A 22,976-nucleotide genomic window follows, 5' to 3' on the forward strand; every position below is an offset into this window, starting at 1 on the left:
GGAAAGGTCTGTCAAATGAATGGATTTCATAMAGCTTTCAAAAGCAGGAAAAAGATAATCAGTTAATGATGTATACATGTTATAAAAGGTGCTCTATTGAAAACTCTACAGTTTTTCAACTCTGACTCAAAACTCCCTTTGTTACAAAGGCTGAGGGGTAAGGGAAGAAGAARCAACATGTACAGTCTGTTAGACTGCTAAATACTTGCAAGCAAAATACATGTAAGGAATCGGCCAATTCAATGACATGCCATCCAGTGATTTCCTCAATTCTGAGTAACACTGAAGTCACAACACCGGTTTTATACAACTGCAGTCACACCATGTGCAATCAAAACTTCAGCACTCACTCAAGGGGGACAGGTTTTACACCCAATTTTGCCTTTTGGTCTGCTGCAAGTTGTGACCGGGCAATAGCCAGCGTTGCCTGCTTTGTACGATGAGGGTATTAACAGTGATGGGGAATGCGTAAAATGAAAGTCAGGATGGTTACTGAAACAGCAATAATCTGCAGAAATAATGTTAAATAATTCTTCTACTACTAACAAGTATTTTTTACAATGTCAAATTTTAAGAGAATGGAAAAAAGAATTGCAGAAAAGCAATAATAAGGATCCTCAGGCCTACAGCAGCACTGCTTGAACCTCCTGTGGGGAAGGAAGGAGAAATGTTCTGATATAGCTCATGGTATCTTCAACCAAAGTATCTACTTCATCCTTTCATAAAARCAAGATTTGTGTACAAATACACAGTACCTTCTTTTGATAGGTAGCTGCAGCAGTCAAAGATACTTCAGCTAGAAATTACATTCTTCCTGGAAAAAAAATCTAACATCAGCAGCTAAAGAGTTCAACTGTATTAACCCCCAAATCCCATAAAGAATTTTCCAAACCTATTCCCTAGGATATTTCTGCTAGTGAATGAAGTTTCCGCTAATTCATCTCTACTATTACAGTTTCTCACAACATTTAAAATTTTTTTTCTAACACTTTTGACTCCAAAACATCCATCTCTGTTTTACCACTTTCAAAAAAATTAACTCCCTTCCAATGATGGACATTATTTCATTGAGGATACTTGCCCCATTTTACTATTTTTGTTCTAACCTATTTTTACCCAGCATTTGATTGCTCTCCCTCTGYCACTACTATGAAACTATCTGGTCCTCACATATGAAAGTTGATTTTTCTAATTTTAAAAAAAGGTTTTACTTTCCCTGTATTTTTGAAGGAGGAAAAGCAAGTAGCACAAATTGTAAGAGTAATGTTTGAAATTATATCAAAGTTAGACCCATTGGTACAGGGCACCCTTACTAAAAGCATTCCAGTCAATTGCAAATATAAAATATTGCTACAAAGCATGAYCATATGCAATTACACTTCAATCTCCTGATCTTCCTTTGCAAGACCTAACAGATAATGTTCATTCCCAGCCTTTACTGTGTATCACTCAAACTTGAAATACCAGCCTRAAGAAGTTGACCACTGAAAAGGTCATGGAATGCTGTTTCATGGACAAAACTAAAGTTCAAAATAATTTACTACATCACCGAATTGTTCTTCTCATGGAAGAAAACAACATTGGAAAACTACATCTGGTGACAGACAAAAGAAGAAAAGCTGCTTAAACCAGTTTCAAGGATAAAGTCATCCTGGATTGTGAAAAGCAAAACTACGTGAAAATCCCTCTGAAAGAGATTGTTGATGCTGAGGATTGCTCCCTATGGTATTGTTGAAGCCCTTGCACCACTGAGTATTCACTTCTCTGAAAATGTATCTTCTCTCACTCCCTGGGAGACTATTTCACAGTCTGGTAGACACCACTGTTGAGACGTTTTTCCAAATGCTTAGTTCTTTCTCTCTCTCACTGTATCAGTCACATATAAATCCTCCTTACCATACATAGTTTTGTTTCCTACTGTTCCTATCAGGGCTTTTTTTTTTTTTTTTTTTTTTTTTTTTTTTTTTTTTTTTTTTAAAAAAGGTAAGATTAGCAAAAGGGAGATAACATTTTGTTCCTCTCAAATTATTAAGCATCATTCCTGCATTTTTTTTTTTTGTTAAAAAAGGTAAGATTAGCAAAAGGGAGATAACATTTTGTTCCTCTCAAATTATTAAGCATCATTCCTGCACGGTGAACATCTTTGTGTTACTTGTACAAGACTAGCAATCTAAGCCGTAAAATACACACAACTTAGGCAGAGATCTAAAGTTTGTAATAACATTTAAAGCAAAGACCTTCATTAGAAAGTCATGCTTCAACACTGGAAACTTGCCATCAAGATTCTAACATTACTCTTTAAATCAGTTACTGTACTCCTTGCTTTTTCTCTTCAATAGGTAAAAAATTTGCAGAGTGAAAACTTTTCCTCACAAGAGACATTAAAAACCTTGGACTTCTGTCATGTCTCAAGGTAAAGAGTTGAACAAAAAAAAAGGAAAAAAAAAGCTCATTATTTAGAAACAAAATGCCATTTTCACAGGGGAGACTAACTACCCAATTTTTACCCAAGATTACTGTAATTCTTTCTTAGGACAAGGTTTACCAGTAAAATAGAGAAATAATCCAGGAATGCATTTGTTCCTAATGAATTGAAACCATGCAAACCCTCATTTAAAGCAGTGTACAATCACATCAGCAACAACAGCAYAACATCATTTGTTAACCGGACGCTACAGAAGTGCCATGCACTTGATATGCAGACAATAACTGGAGAAACTGTCCATTCCTGGCACAATGAGGTCTTTTACTCCTTTAATTCACTGAGCACCTTTATCAGCAAGGCAGAAGAAAACTAAATGCTATCTTATTCATGTACATACAGACAGCAATATATTTAGCATTAATAAAAAAAAAAAGCCAAATGTAAAATTGAGAAAAATTTCTTTCTTTGACCATAAATTCACAAGGCCACAAAAAAAAAGAAAGACTTTCCCTGACTCTGAAATATCAGAGCTATGTATAATGGTCACCACCCACTGCCAAGTCTTCAGCATCACATGACAAAGATTTATTTAGATGCTCTGGACCAGTGGCTCCAGACTGTAGATTGTAAAACTGTTTCCATGTTCAGAACAATCATGCATCTGTCAATTTTTAAAATCTAAGGTACTCCGATAATCCCCACCTATGACCACCCAATAATTTTCATGAGCTAAAGGTGGGGAGTTTTTTTCTGAAAAATATGTTTTTAGATTAAATGCAATTCTCTCCCCATGTGTCCAACATAGGTTCACCAGATCCTCTGCAAAGGCTGTTTTCTAACCTTGATCCCTTGCATATAAAAATCCACTGTATTACATCATTGTTTTTTCTTGGGAAATAYATCACATGTACTTTGAAGTAATTTAGAAGTCACATTTAGAGCCAGAAGAATTAAACCTCCTCAGGACAAAGAAAAGCAAATAGAAAACCTTATGACATTACTTACTGTGGCAGGATGTTCCCCCCTTACCACAGAAACACCAGTATCTGGCCTGCCCAGTATCTGCTACATAGGTCCCGGGCATTTTTTTCCCCCAGGCCAGACAAAGGTCAAGCAGTAAAGTCATCTCTGGCACCAGGAGTGAGACTTCAAATAAACTGAGTGTGAAGCCACAGGAGGGGCAATAAGTTAGAAATTCTGACTGAGAGAAGTGTTTTACAAGTAAAAAAAGCTACACTAATTTCTACAAGAGCCAGAAGCTTCCTACACACACCCTGGAGATGTGCAGGGAACTTCTACCACAACTCAGATGTGCGTTATGCAGATACTTTCCCTGGGAATTGAGAGGAAAGATTCTGTGTGTGGCYCATCACTAATTTGGTATTAAGTCCATTGAAAATTAAGCTGTACTGTTTCTTCTCCAGCTGTAATAATACCTTTATCTTGCACTGTATGTTATCTACTAGTAGTTAACTTGTTTTACTTTTGTGCAGTAAGCAGTCTGTTCAAAGTCTTATGTCTGTTAGTTTTGTRTCTATTAMATAAATAATTCATGTTGTAATACACCTAATCTGCCAAAATCAAAGAACTAGTAAATAAGAGTGAGTTTTTGGGTGCTGGCTACCCCAGTAAAGCTACTGCCTTCTGCCAGAGGCCTGGGCAGAGGCAGAGACTTATGTAAGCTCCCAATTCCATTCATAACACTTACAAACAAGATACAGATGGGAAAGGAGAGGAAAAAGAGGAGAATCAAATCTCTGCCACATACAATTCAAAGGCATGTAAAATACAAAGTAACCACAGCAAAACTACACACACAGATGAACAGCACACACCAGATGTACAATAAATTATGTACATGAGATTATGTTCCACAAGGACCTCATCACAAGTGCCATGCAGATGGAGTTGAAGGGTGACAATGCTATGCCTTAGATGGAGAAATTCAATTTTCACATGCTACACTTAGGGACAGGAAAAATAAAATTGTAACTAGCACAGAAGAAGGTTTCCTCTGAGGTACCTGGGGCTGAGACTGAAGACTCTATGATCATAAAGATAATTCTGGAAACAAAAAGGAAAGCACTACTACCACCCTGAATCCCCAGATTAAAACTTGCAACAATACTGCCGCCATCACATAAAATGCGTATCAAAATTGGTATACTTTTACTCCATGTTTGTTTCTCACACATAAATGTCTCCTCACAACAGAAAATGTCAAAAATCTCATCAATTCCCAGTGTCAGTGCTTACTTGGTAGGCTGTAAACATCAGCAAGAGCAGACTTGGGAGCCACTACAAGAGAATTCAGAAATTACTGCTGTGGGGAAAGCCTATCACAGCTGATGAGCAACAGAACAAAAGCCTAAACTTCTAAGGCTTTAGTCTGTCCTCAGTAGAAAATAGTTTCCAGATTTACACCCCTGAAGCTTAGTATGTTGATCTGTTCATCTTCTCTTTAGGCAGGATTGCAGCCAGAAGATTTGCTCTCTGTATAATGAAAGCATGGCAGAGACCTTTCAAGAAATTCCTTCCTCTTGGTAAAAAAGTTTCTATTTCATTGATGTTTAAAAAACCTGTGTCATTGGATCTTCAAGTGTCTTCAAACAATTCATTTAACAAATAAGTGCACAAGAATAAACAGACTTCAAAAATGACAGCACTATGTAATTCAGGCACAAAACCAGGTGYTTTATATATTGTATGCTAAGTCCTTGTTACATTTTGGCATCGCCTTGGTTACAGCAAGTAACAACACACTAACAGGCTGTGTCATCAAAATGCACCAGATGGATGCCCCAGTTATACAAATCTCTTCCCTTCCCCACTCCTCTCTCCAAACAGGATGTAACTTTTAAAGAGCAATGACAGGCACCAACATGGAACACCTATGTTGATCATTACTTCCCTGTCAACGTGTAACCACTGCACCAATTACTTCAGCCAAAATTAATGCTAAAATTTGGACATCATCTTGAAAGCCATATTGCCACAGTGCTTCCAAGGCTTCAGGAAGTTTGACCACGGAAATGTGGAAATATGCACAAGTGAAACTCTCAGTTAAGTTTGAATTTTTTTTCCTAAATAATCTGCCCCTGCCACCAGCCTTATGCAAGCTCCCTTGTCGATGCCAGAAGAGGTGACTAGTACTTTTTGCACCTTCAGCACCCCAATTTGTCTTCTTAGAGTAAAAAAATCAACTAGACTCCTCTGTTTCCCATATCTTCTCCACTATGAACTCCTGCTTCCTATTGACTGATGTCTGAGCAGACCAGACCAGACACAAGAACAGGGCAAGGCCTCTTCCTCACCGGGTGGCACCAGTGGAAAACAGGTGGGTTTTCCATGAGGCTGCAGAACTGACTGCTACTTCACACTGAACAACTTCTCTCTGTAAACACAATCCTCCTTCCTAAAACCCACCAGCATTACAGGCTGTTCAAACTAAATACAAGTAACTATAGGTGACTTCACAGCACAATACCTCATAGTACAAAGATGTGGTGGCTTTGCATTAGCAACAATGTCTTCCCATCCGAGCATGGATTCCCACAGGTGCCAGATGAAGATCAAAGAAAACTACCCAAAGKTGAGTTTTATCCAGATCACACCCACTGTTCAGTACCTCACTACATCTGAAAAGTCAACACAAAAAAGGAGCCCACCAAGGTTTGTCTACTACTACACTGCAGTAATTGTGTGAGATATTGCAAAAAGCCATGAAGCCACAGGATTCCTATCACACACTGGAGAGAAAGCAAGTCTTTAAAAGGCAGTGCAAATAAAGTGACTGTGGATCTGCATCTAGTTGGAGCAGGATAGTCTTTAAGGGGGGATGKGCCTGATTTTTTTATGCGTTAAGCATAATAATGGAGACACAGAATAGTATAAAAGCAGGAGAGCAGGATGTTTTGTGTACTGTCCTTCAGTCTTTACAGTTCATATGATTACTAAACTTTCAGACTGGTTCTGGAATTATTTTAACTGACTGAAAAAAATTCAATCCTCTTTCTTCCATCACAAGAAACTGAATTAGTTAATCCCAATCTGTGAATTCCATCCTGATAATTGCATCCTCTGGTATCAGGTGTAAGACACATACAAAAGGATAGTACATAACCCTTAGTGTTGCCAATGTCCAATGGCCCTAAAATGACTGTTTTGCGGACTGCTGTTTGAAAACACAAGGCTCTTGGGCAAGAACCTAAAACACTTTCTCTTCAATACAAATGAAGAAATTCTGTTCCTTAACAGAAAAAAGGAACTTTTACCTTACTACTGTTTGTGCTGTTCTGTTACCCAGTGTACCTGGTGTACATATATAAACTTGCACTATAGGGGCTGTGGATGCCACTGCTTACAAGACCATAACACAYACTTTATTACTGAAGATCAAAATTGACTTGTGAACTGCCCAGGTGTCAACAGTTACAAACTGGAAGGAGAAAGAAAAAAAAAATATTTGAACCTCTAGTCATTATCTTCATGGATGGAGGTTGAAGAAAGGGTATCCTGAATAAAATATGAATTTACACACCAGAAATGTGACATATAAAAATTGCCTTTGCTCCATGAACAAAAACATTGTTCACTCAATCTTTAATTTCTAGAGAAGCATCAGAAGTCAATCAGTTTTGAGGTAGGGAACTTCCTACTTTCCTGAAAGCTGACCATATGAATGTTAACTGTATACAAGATGCAAYTGTGCTTTTAGTATTTACTTTTCATGCAACTATATTTCCATGCTGATGTTCACCTCAAACTGTTTCTACTGGCTATCAGGAGGCAATTTATCCTTAAGGGTGTCTGACAGAGAACCAGATCTCCTTTAGGAGATGCTTTGTTGCCCTTGGTCAAGATACCTAACAACAGGACACCAGTGACACAGGCACTGTCATAACCAGAGCAACAGAAGACATCAGGTGATGCCCCATGTCACCTGTGATAATCAATATAACCCAAAGAGTCACCTGATATATTACTGAGACTACTTTTTATCTAAAAAATAATTATACAGGCAGCTTACACACACCCTAATCAATATATTCTTCATTTCTCTTTCCAGCTTACTTATTTGGCTTTCCTTGGGACTGAAATTTTGTTCAAGAGGCTGGGTTATCCTGGCTCCAAACCCAGAAATAACCAAGTCAGTAGCAATGAGAAATACTAGTTCGTTTTGCTTTAACAATGCAGTTTTATTTCAATCCAAAAGATGTCTGAAGGATTAAGTCTATGTAATTCTTAAAACACAAATGTGTTTCACACAGCTTTTAAATTTGCACTGAAAAATGGCTTGAAATAAAAAGCTAAGCTGAAATAAAGACTTTCAGTCTTTACAGTCTACCTAGATAAAGAAATACAAAGATATGTGAGGGTATGTTAAATCCTCACTCTACTTTAGCTGCAACTAGAATTGCTGATTCCAAAATCAGTGTGGGCCAAAGGGTACAGCACTGAAAATACAATGCATCAAAACTGCCYGACTTGGGCAAGACTTTAAAGTAGGGCTAAGCTGTCAGACTAATCACCATGAAGCTGTCGTTAAAAAGTCTAAAGCCTGGATGTTGAAGGTAATGCAGACACAATACTACAAAGTACAGCCCCTCAAGCTGATGCCCATCTCCCTTCGAAAATGGCATTGAGATCAAACATCTCCTTCCCATGCAACTTGCAGCCCTAGCTTGGTCCTACATGAGGAAGATTTCAAGGACTTTGGGATTTTTCTCAATGCTATGAAATAAAATTAAGATGCCAAAATCTGAATGATGTTGTAACAATCTCCTAAGTGGATTAYATTAATCATTTAGCAGCAAGGAATGATAATTATTAAGCAAGAGCAGAACCCTGAGTTCATCCTTATTTATCACTTTGAGACAAAAGGTATAGTAGCTGTGAGTATCAGAAATACCCACGAAGTTTGTGAAAAAGTTATGTAAAACACTAACTGAAAATGCTACAGAATTACAAGCTAGAGGCTGGTTTTCACTGTCTCACACTGTCTCTTACTTAATACAAATCTCTGTCAGCTCACGACAGCATTACTGGGAGAGATTTTCTCATTAAGTTAAATGCGACTGCATTGCACATAGGTACTAAGAATGCTTAATAAATCTTCCACTCCTTAGAAATAGTGCTCTAATTTTGAAACCGTTGCAGAATAATTTAACACCAAGAAAATAGTTCTCTAAACTTTTGGGCAATATTTTCCTCCACCCTGACCATCTTAAAAATCCAATTAAAAAAAATCAGGTTACTGAATTGGCTAATACAGCAAATACACTGTATACTGATTGCATTTCAGTCCTTTTCTAGGCATAACAAGAGTAGTAAAAAGAACTTAAAAAAACCAGCACCCTACACGTGGAGATCACCATTTCCCTCAATGGTAAATACCCTTCACCCCAACACTCCCATTGGCTCAGTGTCTGCAGCAAAACAAGCAGCTTCCTGTAGGACAGCTTGTCCAGCAGAGGACGAGGAGGGCAGGTTGGAGGTCTCTCTACAGCAGTGCCATACCATGCCGTGCCATCAGGGCTGTAGCAAAACCTGCATGTGCTGGTGGTTTTACACCATGGGAGGCACAGCACTTCATCTTCAGAGCTGCATGCCTTGGTTAAGCCAAGACCTACAAACATGGCATGTGCAGCCCTTGTCTCAGTCACCTGATCTGAGCAGAGCTTAGATCAGATGGCATCCAGGGATCCTTTCCAATTCAAATTACTCTGTGGTAATAAAAAAGCTGGTGTGAAAAAGCTGTTAAGGAAAGGGAAGGAAAAAACTCTCAGCTCCCCACACACATCATACAACAGTGCAGGCAGTATCACCCTCCCAATACTTAGCTGGGACAGCAATATAGAAAAAAACCTACCAGTTTTGTCTGTTCTTTGGATTCAGAGCATTAGTTTAAGCCTGAGAAATACTGGAGCAACAGCTTTTACCATGTGCTTCCTCATTTGACTTCGGTAAGAAATTTCTTAGTATCAGTTGTTCTTTTAAAAATACTTTTCCTAGTTTACTTTATTTAGTTTGAAGACTTATATTTGAGACTTCCAAAGCATCAGGATTTCAAACATGATCAAAGTCCCATCAGAACAGACACTACATATATACATGGTAACACTAACACTGTTGGCAAGAACTACAACTCACATACTGGAATAAATAAGTRAAATCTTAAAAATCCACAAATAAAACTTAAGTATGTATTAGAAAAACTAAGTCACAGTTACATAGGTTTAAAATCTTCTATTATGTTCTTACTTTTTTCCTCCACCTTCTGTTTTAAGAAAATTATTCTCTTACCTAGACCATAAATTCTTGTCCACCCAAGTTTTGAGAAAATGCGTTTATTTAAAATAAAAAAAAAAAAAAAAAATCAGAATGATTACCACAAGAGTAATGATAAGAAAGCTATTGTCTTATATACAAAAGTGAAAATTCTTGCAGACAAAACTATTTAACCAATCCAATACAGGGCACTAAACCTATAAATACTAGATTTTGAACCAGTACCTTAACCACATACAGAAAGGCATTTCTTACCCTTACATGCATCCCAAAATGGAAAAAAATAAAGCAAAACTGAGTTTTAATGTAGTCACTCAAATGATCTTCACCAAGATGGCCAAGCTTTGTCGTCTCCATGGCTCTGCTCTTCTAATGTTTTCTTGACCTGTATCCATCTTTTGGAGTTCAAAGTTTGAAAATTAAATTCAGAAGGCATGTTCCTGATGCACAAAACAGGTTCAGAAGAGTTTAATTATTTGAAAAAAGAAACCACCATTAAAAGGATTCAGCCTAAATTCCAAGGATGTGCTGCTCTGTGTCTAACTCACAGACTTTCAATAAAGTCTCTCACTCCCTATGCTCACATTTTTCTCAGGTGGGTGAGAAGGTGATAATCTTCTTAGAGAAAGTAACATTTATTGAAGTACTCATCAGAAAGAAAGAAGAAGGTAATGCCTAATTGCTGGCTTATGAGCAAGATCTGATGGACCAAACAGCAGAAGAACAGGCTGGACAGCACAGAAGGAAGGTACACGGCTAATAAAAAAATAAATTTAAACATTCTAAATTTTTGGTTTTAACTGGCTAAACACAGAAGAACACCTCCTTTTGCTATGCAATGGAAAAAATAGAAGCTCCCAGTGTGGTTCACCTCATGTTTTAAATGTTTTAAATACTTCTGACACATTTCTTTCAGTTTCATTGATGATGTACAAAACCCCACTGCTTATCTACACTTACTTACAAAGGCTCATGGGTGATGGAAATGTCTTCCAGTAAGTACTTGTAATTAGACAGAAATCACCACAGGAGACACGATGGACCAGGTGAGATGCCACCTGCCTAGCAGCATCTCCATAGAAACAGAACTCCCTAGAAACAGAACTGCAGTTCCGTTCCTCCTCTCATGCCAACATGGATGGTCYCTAGCACAAAGGGTCTAGTGTGGTAACAGACGTTCTTCTGGTTCTGGTGTGTCTTCAGCTACGTCCTCTGCCAGGCACCCATTGTACTGCTTCTGTATTTCTTCAGAGTTAGGACGAATTTCATCATTATGTGCCTGCATATGTGAAAGCAGCAAAGATGTTTCCCTAGGCCCCTTCAGTAAAGCAACAAACATGCYGCTTTTTTAGAAGAACATCGATGCATGCAGTGGAAACAGAAAAATACTATCACTGCTTTTAGTAGCTGACTTATCAAATCAATCATGACTATGAAGCAAAGCCAATCAATCTGTTTGTCAGAAACCTTTAACCCCTATGCAATATGTACTACTGGCAATCTACTAGAGATAAACGAGTAGAAGGTTGTTTKCTAGATCTCTCATTAAGCAGGAATCCTCACCTTCTAGGAAACCAGAAAAACACACTTTAAAAAACATTACTGGCACACCAAGGCTTCATTTAAATCTATGGTAATAGGATCTTGTTCAAAGTTAAGTTTTAATTAATCAAGCTGCACTGCCTATGGATAAAATGTATTAAACTATCTGAAGCACCTCTAATATTTTAATTAGCTTTTTTTTTTGCGCTTAAAAGTTCTGATTCTCCTAATTCATAATCTCATGAAAATCCAGAGCAGCTATGATCAATAAGAGACAATTCATGTGCCAAGGATAAAAATGCTGAATCTGAAGTATCTAGGCCATGAGATGCAAGTGAAAAGTTTTAACACCTCTCTGCTTGATTTTTCCTGCGTTTTGTCTATTTGAAGATGCTGAAGTTTATATTATAATTTTTTTTTTTTTTTTAGCATGTTCATTAGTTTTGGATAGTAACCCTGAACTCACATACATGTAGCACCATGGTGTTTATTTTTCCAGCCACATTTTCTGGATTTACTGGTATTTTTTCCTGATTTTGCTTGCCATAAATATTACCATACACTGTCACAACCTAAAGCCAGCTAACAAAACCACTGCACATGGCTACCCACAGTGCCAGTTAAAAAACACAAAACAAGCAACTGAATAGAAGATTCCATTTCTTTTTACCTTTGTGACTTTTATGCCGGCTCTAGWGCCAATAAGCCCTGCTTATAAAAGGAAACTCTAACTACATTTCGAAGATGCGCATAGTTCTCATATTGAAGGCTTTTTAAGTTTAAGAATGTAACCATTGCATATGATTGTGGCTTAAAATGGTAYCAAAGAAGTCAGAAACCAGATCCTGGTATAATTAAAATGCATTCAACTCTCATATGCAAAGAGTTCAGGTTTTTCGTTAGTGTTGCTATTTAGATAGATCACACAAAATTTAGACTCAAAATTAGTGTCCCTTTATTCAAAGTGTTACAGACCACTCACATTCACATAGAGCAAACCAAATGTTCAGATTAAGATGTTGGTATCATCAAAAATCCACACCCAATTTCCCTGCCCCAAAATAATAAGGGGCTACAAGATTGCCACCTTTGGCATCCACAATGCCACAACATCCAGCATCATAAAATCTCTTCCAAAGTGGTATTGGAATCATATCAGTTCCTATGTTTTAAATACATTAAGGCATTTCTAACGAATCTCGAAAAAAAACAAAAGGCCCTTCCCAACAGGTAAGAAATTGCAAACTAATCATAAACAAGGGATTGAGAATTAAATTCACAACTAAGTAAATTGTGAAAAGGATTTTATATTAAGTGAGTAACCAAAAAGAGCTATACTAAAAAGCTTGGGCATGTCTTCCTCTTCACACACCAAAACTATCCTTTTTTATCTATCTGGATGTACCAAATCATCTTCCCAGCATTCTTGCATTTCGTAACTGAAGAGCTAATCTGTAAATACTTTTATTTGGATAGCCATCCTATAGGCAGGACTTGCATCTGTTAAGACAGCACAATAGGCAGAAAGTTTGCTACTTGAAGTGAAGATAATGCACTAATGTAAGATAGAAGTATCATTTTAAGCTACAATGAAAAATGTACAAGAAAACTTAGAGCAATGAATTAAATGACTCACAGTACACAGCCAACCTTGAACCACCATCACTTTGTAGAAATCAGTTTGGCCTAAAAGCTCATTGGTATCTCAATCTCAGATCACATTTTCAAGGAAGGCAAGCTGTCTTTCACTAAGGTTTACATTTCACTCATTAAACACCCACAACATTCGTCCAAGGTACATTACAACACTAAATCCTTTGCTTTTGTAGAATTTCCCATGATCTTCCAWTATTATTCACCGAACACTTATTTTTTCTGTACAAATATGCACAAATGCACAAAATTCAATAGTAACTGTTCTCCTGCCCTCCTGAACAGCACTTCTGGGCAATCTACCCTGCCCCTTCCCCCACCGCATTAGTGTCAAAGGTAAACATGCACCTCACTTTTGGTTCGGCAGTACATAGTAGAATAAATACATTGTATATCACCATCATCTTTTGGGAAGAACAGGCATCACATGCTTGCTCCCAACATGGGCTGCAAAGGCAGGTGCAGCTGGTCCAGATTTAACAGCAATGCAGCAGAACCTGGACCACTACGACTGAACATTTTGCAGGGTAAGTTGGTTGGGACCCCAAGGGCCACAACTGCATAGCAGAYACAAAACTGCAGCCACCTGGATGTACTATTATCAGCTGGTGTAACATGACGCATGTCAAAGACAAGAAAAACGCTACATGGCTGATCTGCCCTACACCCACATTAGCTAACTCTTAATGTATGCAGAGTCAGGCAAACATCTCTGCCTTCTAGTTCCTCAGCAGCTACAAAACAGCCAGATCTGCAATGCACTCTCTAAAGCAAACTGCAGTTCCACAGGTCAAAAAATCTACAACAGGCGAAAGCACAAAGATGTTGTCGTTTTCCATCCTAGACCCACAGCCCCATTTTTCCTAAAGAGCAGATTTATGATGGCAGTAAAACAAGTCTTGGTAGACTGCTTCTATTGACTCTGATCCTTACAGAACGCAGATGTAGCGCACACGGCTGCACTGACCACAACTGTGATGCGGGTAATCGTTATCAAACTGCTTTCACAGGAAAAAAAAAAAATCAAGACGCCTTCCTTTTCCTGAAACCAGAACGTGATGATAGCAGATGTCACCTTCCCCCCAGCCCAGGGATGGAGGGATCCAGGCCCCGTTGTGTTCCCTGCTGCAAACCGGGACGCGGCCGCAGATTCCGGCAGCATCTCCCGACGGAACGGGCTGCTGCGACCGTCCTGCTGGACGGCGACCACTCCATCGCTGGATGCAAAACCTCCACATACCCCCCATTTCTCCTCTCTCTTTGCACAACAAAAATAAATGTGCGGGTTAAAAAAAAAAATACTTAAAAATAAAAACGAGCAAACCAGTGCACTGGGGCATGCAGGGCTGCACGCAGCATTATTCTACACACATCCCACCCACACCAAATAAAATAATAAAATAAATAAACGGAGGGAAAGCACGCAATGCCCCGCCGGAGGCTGAGATGGAGGCGGTCATGGCCGCGCTGGCGCCGCTCCCCGCAGCCCGGGGCAGGTGCAGAGCTGCCCCGCTGGCTCCGAGATGCGCGCCCGCCCACGCAGCCGGACCGGGGCCTTCGCAGCGCCGCTCCCCGCTGTCGGCAGGAGCCGCCGGGCGGGACGGGGGCCGGCATCCCGCACCGAGCACCCACCCCGGGCCCGCTGCCTCCCCGGCACCCGGCACCGCGGGGCGGGGCACGGTCAGACCCTGTTCCCGCTCCCGGCCTCGTCCTCTCCGCACCTGGTGCTGGTCCGCGCCGCCTCCTCAGCAGGCAGGGTGGCTCCGGCGGGGGCGACGGTGCAGCACAGGGCGGAAAGCCCGGCAGCCGGCCGCTCCTCCTGCGGCCACCATCTTCCTCCCCCTCCTCCTCCTCCTGCCGCCGCCAGCACCGCCCGGGCCGGCCCCTCCCGCCGCACCGCCCTCACGCGTCAGCGCGCCCGCCCGCCCGCTCCCTCCCTCCCTGCCGTCCCCTGCCTGCCGGCGGCAGCGGGTCCCGACGGGCGTGGGCGGTGCAGCGCGGCCCCGGCGCGGCTCGGGGATGGGCGCGGCCCGTTCGCCCTCAGGGCGCTTTCGGCGCGGCGGAGCGCGGCCCGGCGGGTGGGGCGGCCCCGGCCTCTCGCCACTCACCACAGTGCCTGGGCAGCGCGGAGCGGGGCAGCCCCTGCAGGGCAGCGTCCTGCTCGTCTCACCTTCTCTGGCTACCGGAGCAGGCTCCCACCGCCGAGAGGAGGTGTGAGCGCGGGTGTGTCAAGGCAGCGTCTCCTGATGCAGCTGCCAGCCGGTCCTCCGCAGCTGGGAGGAGGCTGCAAAGGCCGAGGTGCAGCACGCGTATCCGAGCTGTGCGTGCAGCCTGCAGGGAAGCTTGCTGCCGTGCCAGAAAGGGCTTACCGGTGCCTCTTCTACCAAAAGACTCACTCCCGTGTTCACATACGGAAGCACAGCATTAGACCCTAGCTTGCTTCTATAGCCCGGCTCTAAACTGTCTCATGTATTCCCCAAGCTACTGCTCCCTGTGCTTAATTGCATGACTGCTTCCACACATGCAAACAAAATCCTAAATTTCTCAAGACAGTGTCTTGCATTTTATCATATTCAAACAAAATAAGCTATCAGAAGAAATACACCTTATCTTTTTTCACAGCCAGATTGATAGCTAATCAATTTTTAAAAGAGGTCAGGGAACTTTAAAAAGGCCTATAACTGATGCAAAATTGTAGTATTGGCAACCTAAACTGGAATATTTTGACAGTATTGTTAATTTATCTCTTCAGAATATGTGATAAACATCTGAGAAGAGTTTGGGCAAAACCCACTGCAAGCTATCATAAGTAACTACATAGAAAGGCTTCTGACTAATTACTGTGATAACGTGATGTTAGTTTGCAATTTAATTCTGTTTTCCCCTTTCTGTGGAAAGAGGCGTTTTGGTTCTTGATAACAAATTATATTATAACCTATTCCCCAGTTTTGTCACTCAGTATTGCACAGCTGCACCTTTAAATGCCCAATGTCAAAATGCCACGGTATTCTCCAAATGAAGACTTCAAAAACAAGAGYTTGAAAAAAATGTTGAAAAGACTGAAGAAGTGAAGGAAACACAAGTGATTTATTCTTTAGACAACTGCCACCAAAATCCTTTCCTCTGTTTTTAATACATTGCAATTCCTCATTTCTTTCCCTCCCATGCTAATGGTTTCGTTTCTATTCATCACTGTATTTCGATCCTGTCCTGGAGGAGCCTTGGAGGAGATGTCTGTTCCCTTCTTCTTTTCTATGACCTGCATATATGGCTTTGGTACAGTCCCAGGTTACCACGACTGAAGGTGTATAGAACGTGCCCTACAGATTTCCAAACTTAYTGATTCTTGGAGAGTTATATTCGATAAAACACTATACTTGCAATGAAGTTCCTTCCCCGTATTCTTTCTCTCGAAATAATGAGGCAGTTGGGCCTGAATGTGGCCCAAAATCGCCCTTCTCTAAGAGGGAGCTTTGCCCAGGTAACCTCTAGGGGTCCCTCCCAACCCACGTTTTTCTATTACATTCCTACAGTTTAAGAAGATTACCAATAGCAGTCTCCATGACTGCTAAATTACACCCTAGAAGAGTTTTGTGTCCTAAACTCATTTTCCTCCCAGAGCTCCACCTTACCGCATGCATTTCACAGCTCATGATGACAGGTCTTCTAGCATATAAGTTGTCTTTGAACCTGAAGAGACTGACGCTGTTAGAATGCAACAGTATTAGTATTGTTAATGCTGTATTAGCATTGACCTTCAGGCTCTTGCTTTTTTTCATGATCATCATTATTTAGTCAAATTTCAATATAGKAAATTGAAACTGACTTAAAAACCGTTAGGAAAAGCACCAAGACTAATCGGTAACATTTGTAAAATTAAATAGCACTGTAGATTAAATCAATACAGTCTGCTGGATATTAAATTATAACGTTCTGAGGGTGACTGTTTTCTAGGTTGCTGTGGTAATCAGTAMCAAATACATAACAGCCAGCTTCTGGCATATTCAGGCACATTTTCTATGTAAAAAATACTGTTTACACTGAACCAATTTTTTCATGGTATATGGGGGCATGGGGTCATTGCTATTTATGTACCCATTAGCCTAGATAAAAGCTCTAGCCCTAGTAGTTCAGACAGTTTTTGTCCTGCATTACTAATCTAGTCTGTCTCTATATGTTTTCAGGAACTGGATGATCTTAGGTGTGTGTGATTTGTTATTTTCAGGCTTGGGCCAAAAGGAAAACAGCTCTTGCAGGCTGAAAAGACCAGTGCAAGCTTGACATTTTTAAGGTCAGATACCTCAAGACCCAGGAAAGACAGAAATGAATGCTTCCTACTGTCTGAAAGTTTGGGACTATAGCTTCCAAATCTCATAAAGCATTAATAACTGACTCTAATGGTTTGTGCATTATCTGTTTCTGGAAGACAGCYGGCTGTTTCAGGGGTGTTTGCTGGTACTGAAATAGGTGGGTTTTAGAAACCAAAATGCTTCAAATTTTGATACTGGACCAATGAACTAAAGGAAGGCTGTTTTATAAATAATATCTCCCAGACCCAACTATCTTCTTTGCTCGCTTCTTGGTCTGAAACAGCTAAGTCAGTAGCATGGAATCAAATCTATGGCTTTCAAGCATAAAAGTCCAATTTTGTCAAGTATTCTGACTTCCCATATAACATACATACAAAATTTCACCGTGCCTTCATCCAATCTGTCTGTAACTCCTTAGCAGCATAAGAAACATTTAATTTCCTTCAGGAAGTGATTTTCCATATCAGAGAATGATACCTTAACATACCTCCAAGCACTCGTCCAATCTACACATGTGCATAAGAAGGATGCTATTCTTTATCACTTAGACAGGTGTAGTCTTTAAGATAGTTGACAGAGACTGAAATGTTATCACTTATCTTAACGTCTTAAACATCTTAAACATCTTAAACGGCTTAAACATCTTCATGAAGGAGTTTTGCCTACTACAGTAAAATAGTAAAACTGTGTAACAGAAGCTGCAGAGAAGCCCACAACACCCTCAGATCCTGCACTGCTCACTGCCCCCTTATGAAGACAAGGTGAACTCAGAGCTGGGAGGAAGGATCACASAGGGATCACGCTTAGCASCTTCGGGGTGGAGACCATAGCCCCAGGGATACCAGTGCCCAGGATCACACAGATCCTGACACAAAAGAGTGGCAGGAAGRGAGGCTTTGGGTATGTATGGAAAAACCTCTGGTCAGAGGCAGTAACACCCGTCCTTCACTGTGCAGAGGAGCCCAGGTGTGGGGCCATACACCCCAGAAAAGCTCATCCATCGAGGGGGTGTCATGGTCCATCAAAGGCCCCCAAACAAAGGGGTTCCCAGACCCTGCACCAGAGATGTATGCAACAGATCCACAGTGCTGCAAGGGGCAGTGTAAATCCCAGCCCACTCAGGAGACACATGGRCATTTCCACCTGCCCAAAGTATATATTAATCCACTGGATTCTATACTTTTCAGTGTGGTGGCGTGGTGGAGGGAGCGGGGGATCCTCACCACGCAGAAGACCAGAGAGGAGGGAACCATGAGATGTCATTGGGTCCCCTGGAAGGGTGATTTGTTTCTATCTAACCCCTGTCACTCTCTGCCTGTCCCCCCACCCCTCAGGAACAATTCTTTCTCTTTCTTTTCCCTTCCTTTCTSTGCTCTTTTACTATTAAATAAAATACATAATTTTTTTGGGCACGAACATCTAACCTTATTTGGTCTTAATCACACTTTTTTGGCTGCACTTTGAACCTTTCTGGGTTCAATCCACTTTATTCACAGACTGTTTTCTCTGCTCTTCTGTGTTTAAACCGGATTGTAACAGCAGTATTGGAAGAAATCAAAGACTTTATTCTGTAAATGCTTCTTCTGCCTTATCTTTGATTATGACAAATGAGCAAGATAGCTTCTAATTAACTGGGATTCAATATCACTTTAAGTTTTCTAGTGCTGYATCAAACATTAGGCACTGTTCCCAAGAAGTTTAATTCAGAGTTCTGCAAGTATTTTTTTTCCCCTGAGAATTCTCATCACCTCAGTGGTCAAACTTCGGAGCAGGCATTCCATATATTAGAATAGAACATTTTAGTTGGATGGCAATTGTTGTACCCTGCCCACCTACAGCTTGCAAAAATATTGTCATTTTTCTAATCTGAGGCCACAGTGTGTTACTAGCTATGCTTTGAAGCATTTATTTGCCTGAAGGACCATATGTTAAGCATTTAGTAAATTCAGATGCAGCTTTAAAGGGGAAAAGTGTTAGAAGAGGCACACTGAATTGGATGATTTTGCCATTTGCTTCACCTGAAGTTATCCTTCCAGTACAGGACAGTTTCAAAGGGGTCTCAGGRACACGAACATAAGCGAGTTTCAAGCCCAATTTTGAGATGACAGCAGTGCCATGTGGTTAGCAAGGCTGAAAGAAGCACAGGACTTGGCAGGGTCAGTGCCTGTTCCATCTGTTGGCGAGGTAGGTAATGCCCCTTGTCAAAGATTATTGCAGGGAGCAGGGACAGTAGGGGTGCTTGTTTTACAGAATGTATAAAAAACTCAAGTAATTCTATAGTTAATGAAGTGACTGGATTTTTTTCTGATAAGGATTGTTCATCACTTCAGCAACAAGCCAAATGGTGTCCTCACTGGTGGGSTGCTTCCTGGAGTCAGGTACTTCTAGTACTGAAAATGCAATGCCATGATGTCATGAGCCCAACTGCTTGGCAAAACCAAGCCAGTATAAGGCTSAGGTCCAGTTTTTTTAATCCACTGTGCCATGGTTTAGGAATGGTATTCCCCAATYTAGTGTTGGCACTGGAACATTACAAACTGTGCACCACCCACTCASTTCCCTGCCCCTCTCTCTTCCCCTCGCCCCTGCTGGAGAGGAGAATTGGAGGTACAAGAGGCAAGGATCACAGGCTGACAAAAGAACAATTAACTGGAAACGGCAGTGAAAAAATAAATCAACAGTAACAGCAACAATATTAGTAACAAAGTGTACAACAGAGGCGAAGGCTTCACACCTGCTCACCATGCAGACACAACATGATTTTTGACCACTTGCTTTCCCACTACCCGGCTGGAAGAGACCCCRTTACCTTGCCCCTGCATAGGGAAGGGACCCCTTCCCCCTGCCCCTGTGCATGACATCAGGTGGCATATAAAAACCMGTAGGTCCTGGTCCTGCCCTTCCTGGCTACTGCAAAAATTAACTCTGTCCTGGCTGGAACGAGGACATGCAGCCTCCTGCCTGTAATTTCATGTTTTAAATGAATCATTTGGCACTATGGTCCTGATTCTGGATTTCAGCAAGTGGAAAGACCTCCGTTGAAGCACTTCCACTGTTGATCCCAAAAGGTCCAAGAGAGAGCAAATGGGGGCACACCCAGCCAAGGATCCTCAGAAGCATAAGCTCCCGCCTGCCAGCAAAAATAACCTAGCATTACTTGCACATGGGGACTTTCAGAAATTGCTGAAATTCTTGTTATTTCAAGGTGAAGTTTGTGACAGATACCACGTGCGGCCTTTTACCATTTGTTCTTTGAAGCAAAATGTCAACAATGGTCACTATACCATGCAAAAAATATATCCATTGTATCACACCTGCTGTTTGAACACTTTGCAACTTACACCCTAAGTCTCACCACACTGCCTGGAAGTACAGAAGTTCTCCTTTCAAAACCATTTGAAAGAGAAGCACCAGTGAAAGTGATTTTTTTTATTTTCAAGTGGACAGTAATTTTGACTGCTTATCATGTGCCAGTCTCATAACCTGTGAAATCTTGCTGATGAGAATGCTGTAGAAACATAATACAAGTCAGAGGTAGTCAGTATCTTGGTCAAAATTCAGTGTATACAAAAAAAAACAAAAACAAAAAATCCAACCCATCTTAACTTACTCCAAATCAATGGGAAAATAATCCAGCTAGCAGCCTGTATTCAGACCACAGGAGCAAATGTAAGAATTTTTAAAAAGTCAAGAGTTTTTACTCAAATACAAAACAATTGAAATAACAAAGTTTAGCAAAGCCAAACAAGAAATGTTGTCATAGAAAACAGGGATATTTGTGTGGTTTTAATAATAAGTAAAATTGGGTAATTAAACATTGTGGAAAATGGAAATAACCTTCATTTCTCTTAAAAGAAAAAAAAAMCAAAAAACCAGGAACAGAAATAAATGAAAATAATGGTCTGTCTAGGCTTGTGTATACACTTGCATTTGCTTTCATTCAAATAATAAGAGCTATGATAATGAAGTCTAGTTTTAAGGTGATGGTGAAGCATAGCAATAAATGGAATTCTATATGTTGAGTGTGTTACTTGTTACTCTGAATGCTGAAAACAGAGCCTCCTCGTCAAAATAAATTAGCCGAGGAGGACGGCTTGTTTAGACAAAGTTCAGTTGTATCTGTTAGGTTCAGTATAGGACATATACCACTTGGAAAAGCTTTTCTTAGTGGGGAACTACCATTACTCACTATATGGTAGATTGCAGCAACAAATGAGATGCAAAGTGAATTTGAAGGAAGATGTATTTGATGTACTAACATCTTCTGCTGTTGCAAAGCAAGATTGCTGGGTCAAATTGAAGAATAACTTTGTTTTGTAGGGGTGACATGAGCGGGCAGTGTGTATGATAGAAAGTGGCTGCCTAGTGCCCGTGGATGACTAGTTAAGAAATGTTCTGGMAGTAGCACATGAAAGGCAGCCTTACAGCTTTCACTAGAGAAAGGGGATCTTTGATTATCTTGCGGAGGAAATTTGAGCCTTACTCAAAGAACATACAYGGGTATGTTCATATATAACCATTTTGTCTTCAAAGAAGGAAAACAGAAGAGCAAGCAAATACTAGGTCTGTGTAATTGTCAGTCTTAGAAGAATTACAGAACTATGGGCAAATTTAAATTGTTGACAGCACAGTTTCTTTAAACAGTCTGCTAGTTGTGCGGTTAGGATGCAGCAGACTCCTATGATTACATGCAATCTCTTAATTTTTCTTCAGCTTAATTTTAGGTGAAGGTAGTCTGTTATTTTAAGACATCTCTTGAGATTTTTTTTTGGTACCATGGTTTTACCACATATAACCACTAGAATAAATCAAACTATGCTAATTGAATGAAGGAAGCCTGGATTTATTTATAGTTTTGTTTCTTTATACTGATCTGTACTGCAAATCACGCTTAATAGATACTTAATGCACATTACGATGCCACTAATTGAAAATAGTTTGTGGTTTGTTACTTTAGGAAAAGGGAAACTGTATTTGAAATCTGAAATGTAATGTTAGAGGCCTTCGTGAGCAATGGCTGCTGTGAAAACACTACGTGCAGAAATTAGTTTTAGTAGTGGCTTTTAAATGAATTGTGGCACRCAGGAGTATAAACAGTTAACCTGTGAATTTTTTTCTATATGTAATATAGAAAGTTACAAAAGTTACCAATAGTAAGACTGAGTRCTGTAGCTCATACATGGTATATCACAAAAATATCACAAAAATGCCAGATTCCTTGCTGCAGTTACAACATTGCAGTATTAGTAACTACTACGCCCACTACTCATTAAGCAAATACTTTCCAGCTACTGGTTTTGTGGAATTTAGAAACTACAGTCACAAAATACATATATRAACACACACACTTGTACTTACACTGTTGAAAAAGTATAAATGCGTGTATACAAAGATCATTCCAAGTGCAATAAAAAATTTCCACACAGAATTTCTCTTGCTTGAGTGCATGACTAATGTCCTATAGAAGCTAGGAGCCAGACCAGAAAGCCATGTCCCTGACACCTCCTTGACAGGATTCATTTATGACAATGCATTAACCAATTCACATGTTACTACATATATGCACATTGAGTGTTCCTTGGGTTTTGGGTCCCTAGTAGGACCTGCGGTGCAAATGTGCAGGGCAGAGCACTGCCAGTGAAAGGGAAATCATCTGCTTTAGTAAAACTAGAAAGCCTTTTCATAACACATGACATGACTTAAACTCTCCAGAACAAAAGTTACAACAGTCAGGTGCTAAACACAAAAGCACAGCT

The 22,976-nt window shown here is 40.4% G+C and overlaps 1 protein-coding gene across 2 annotated transcripts in view; it reads right to left on the reverse strand.

Moving 5' to 3' along the window:
- Positions 1–14,788, reverse strand: part of APBA1 (amyloid beta precursor protein binding family A member 1) — an 81,507-nt gene extending 66,719 nt beyond the window's left edge. For both annotated transcript variants that reach the window (XM_057372443.1, XM_057372435.1), the window contains exon 1: positions 14,632–14,788. The gene's annotated coding sequence lies outside the window, so the exon portion shown is untranslated. The remainder of the gene's footprint in view (positions 1–14,631) is intronic.
- Positions 14,789–22,976: the final 8,188 nt, after the last annotated feature.

The sequence above is a fragment of the Malurus melanocephalus genome, unplaced genomic scaffold, assembly GCF_030028575.1.
Source record: "Malurus melanocephalus ecotype Western Australia unplaced genomic scaffold, MMel_1.1 scaffold_7, whole genome shotgun sequence".
Lineage (NCBI taxonomy): Eukaryota > Metazoa > Chordata > Aves > Passeriformes > Maluridae > Malurus > Malurus melanocephalus.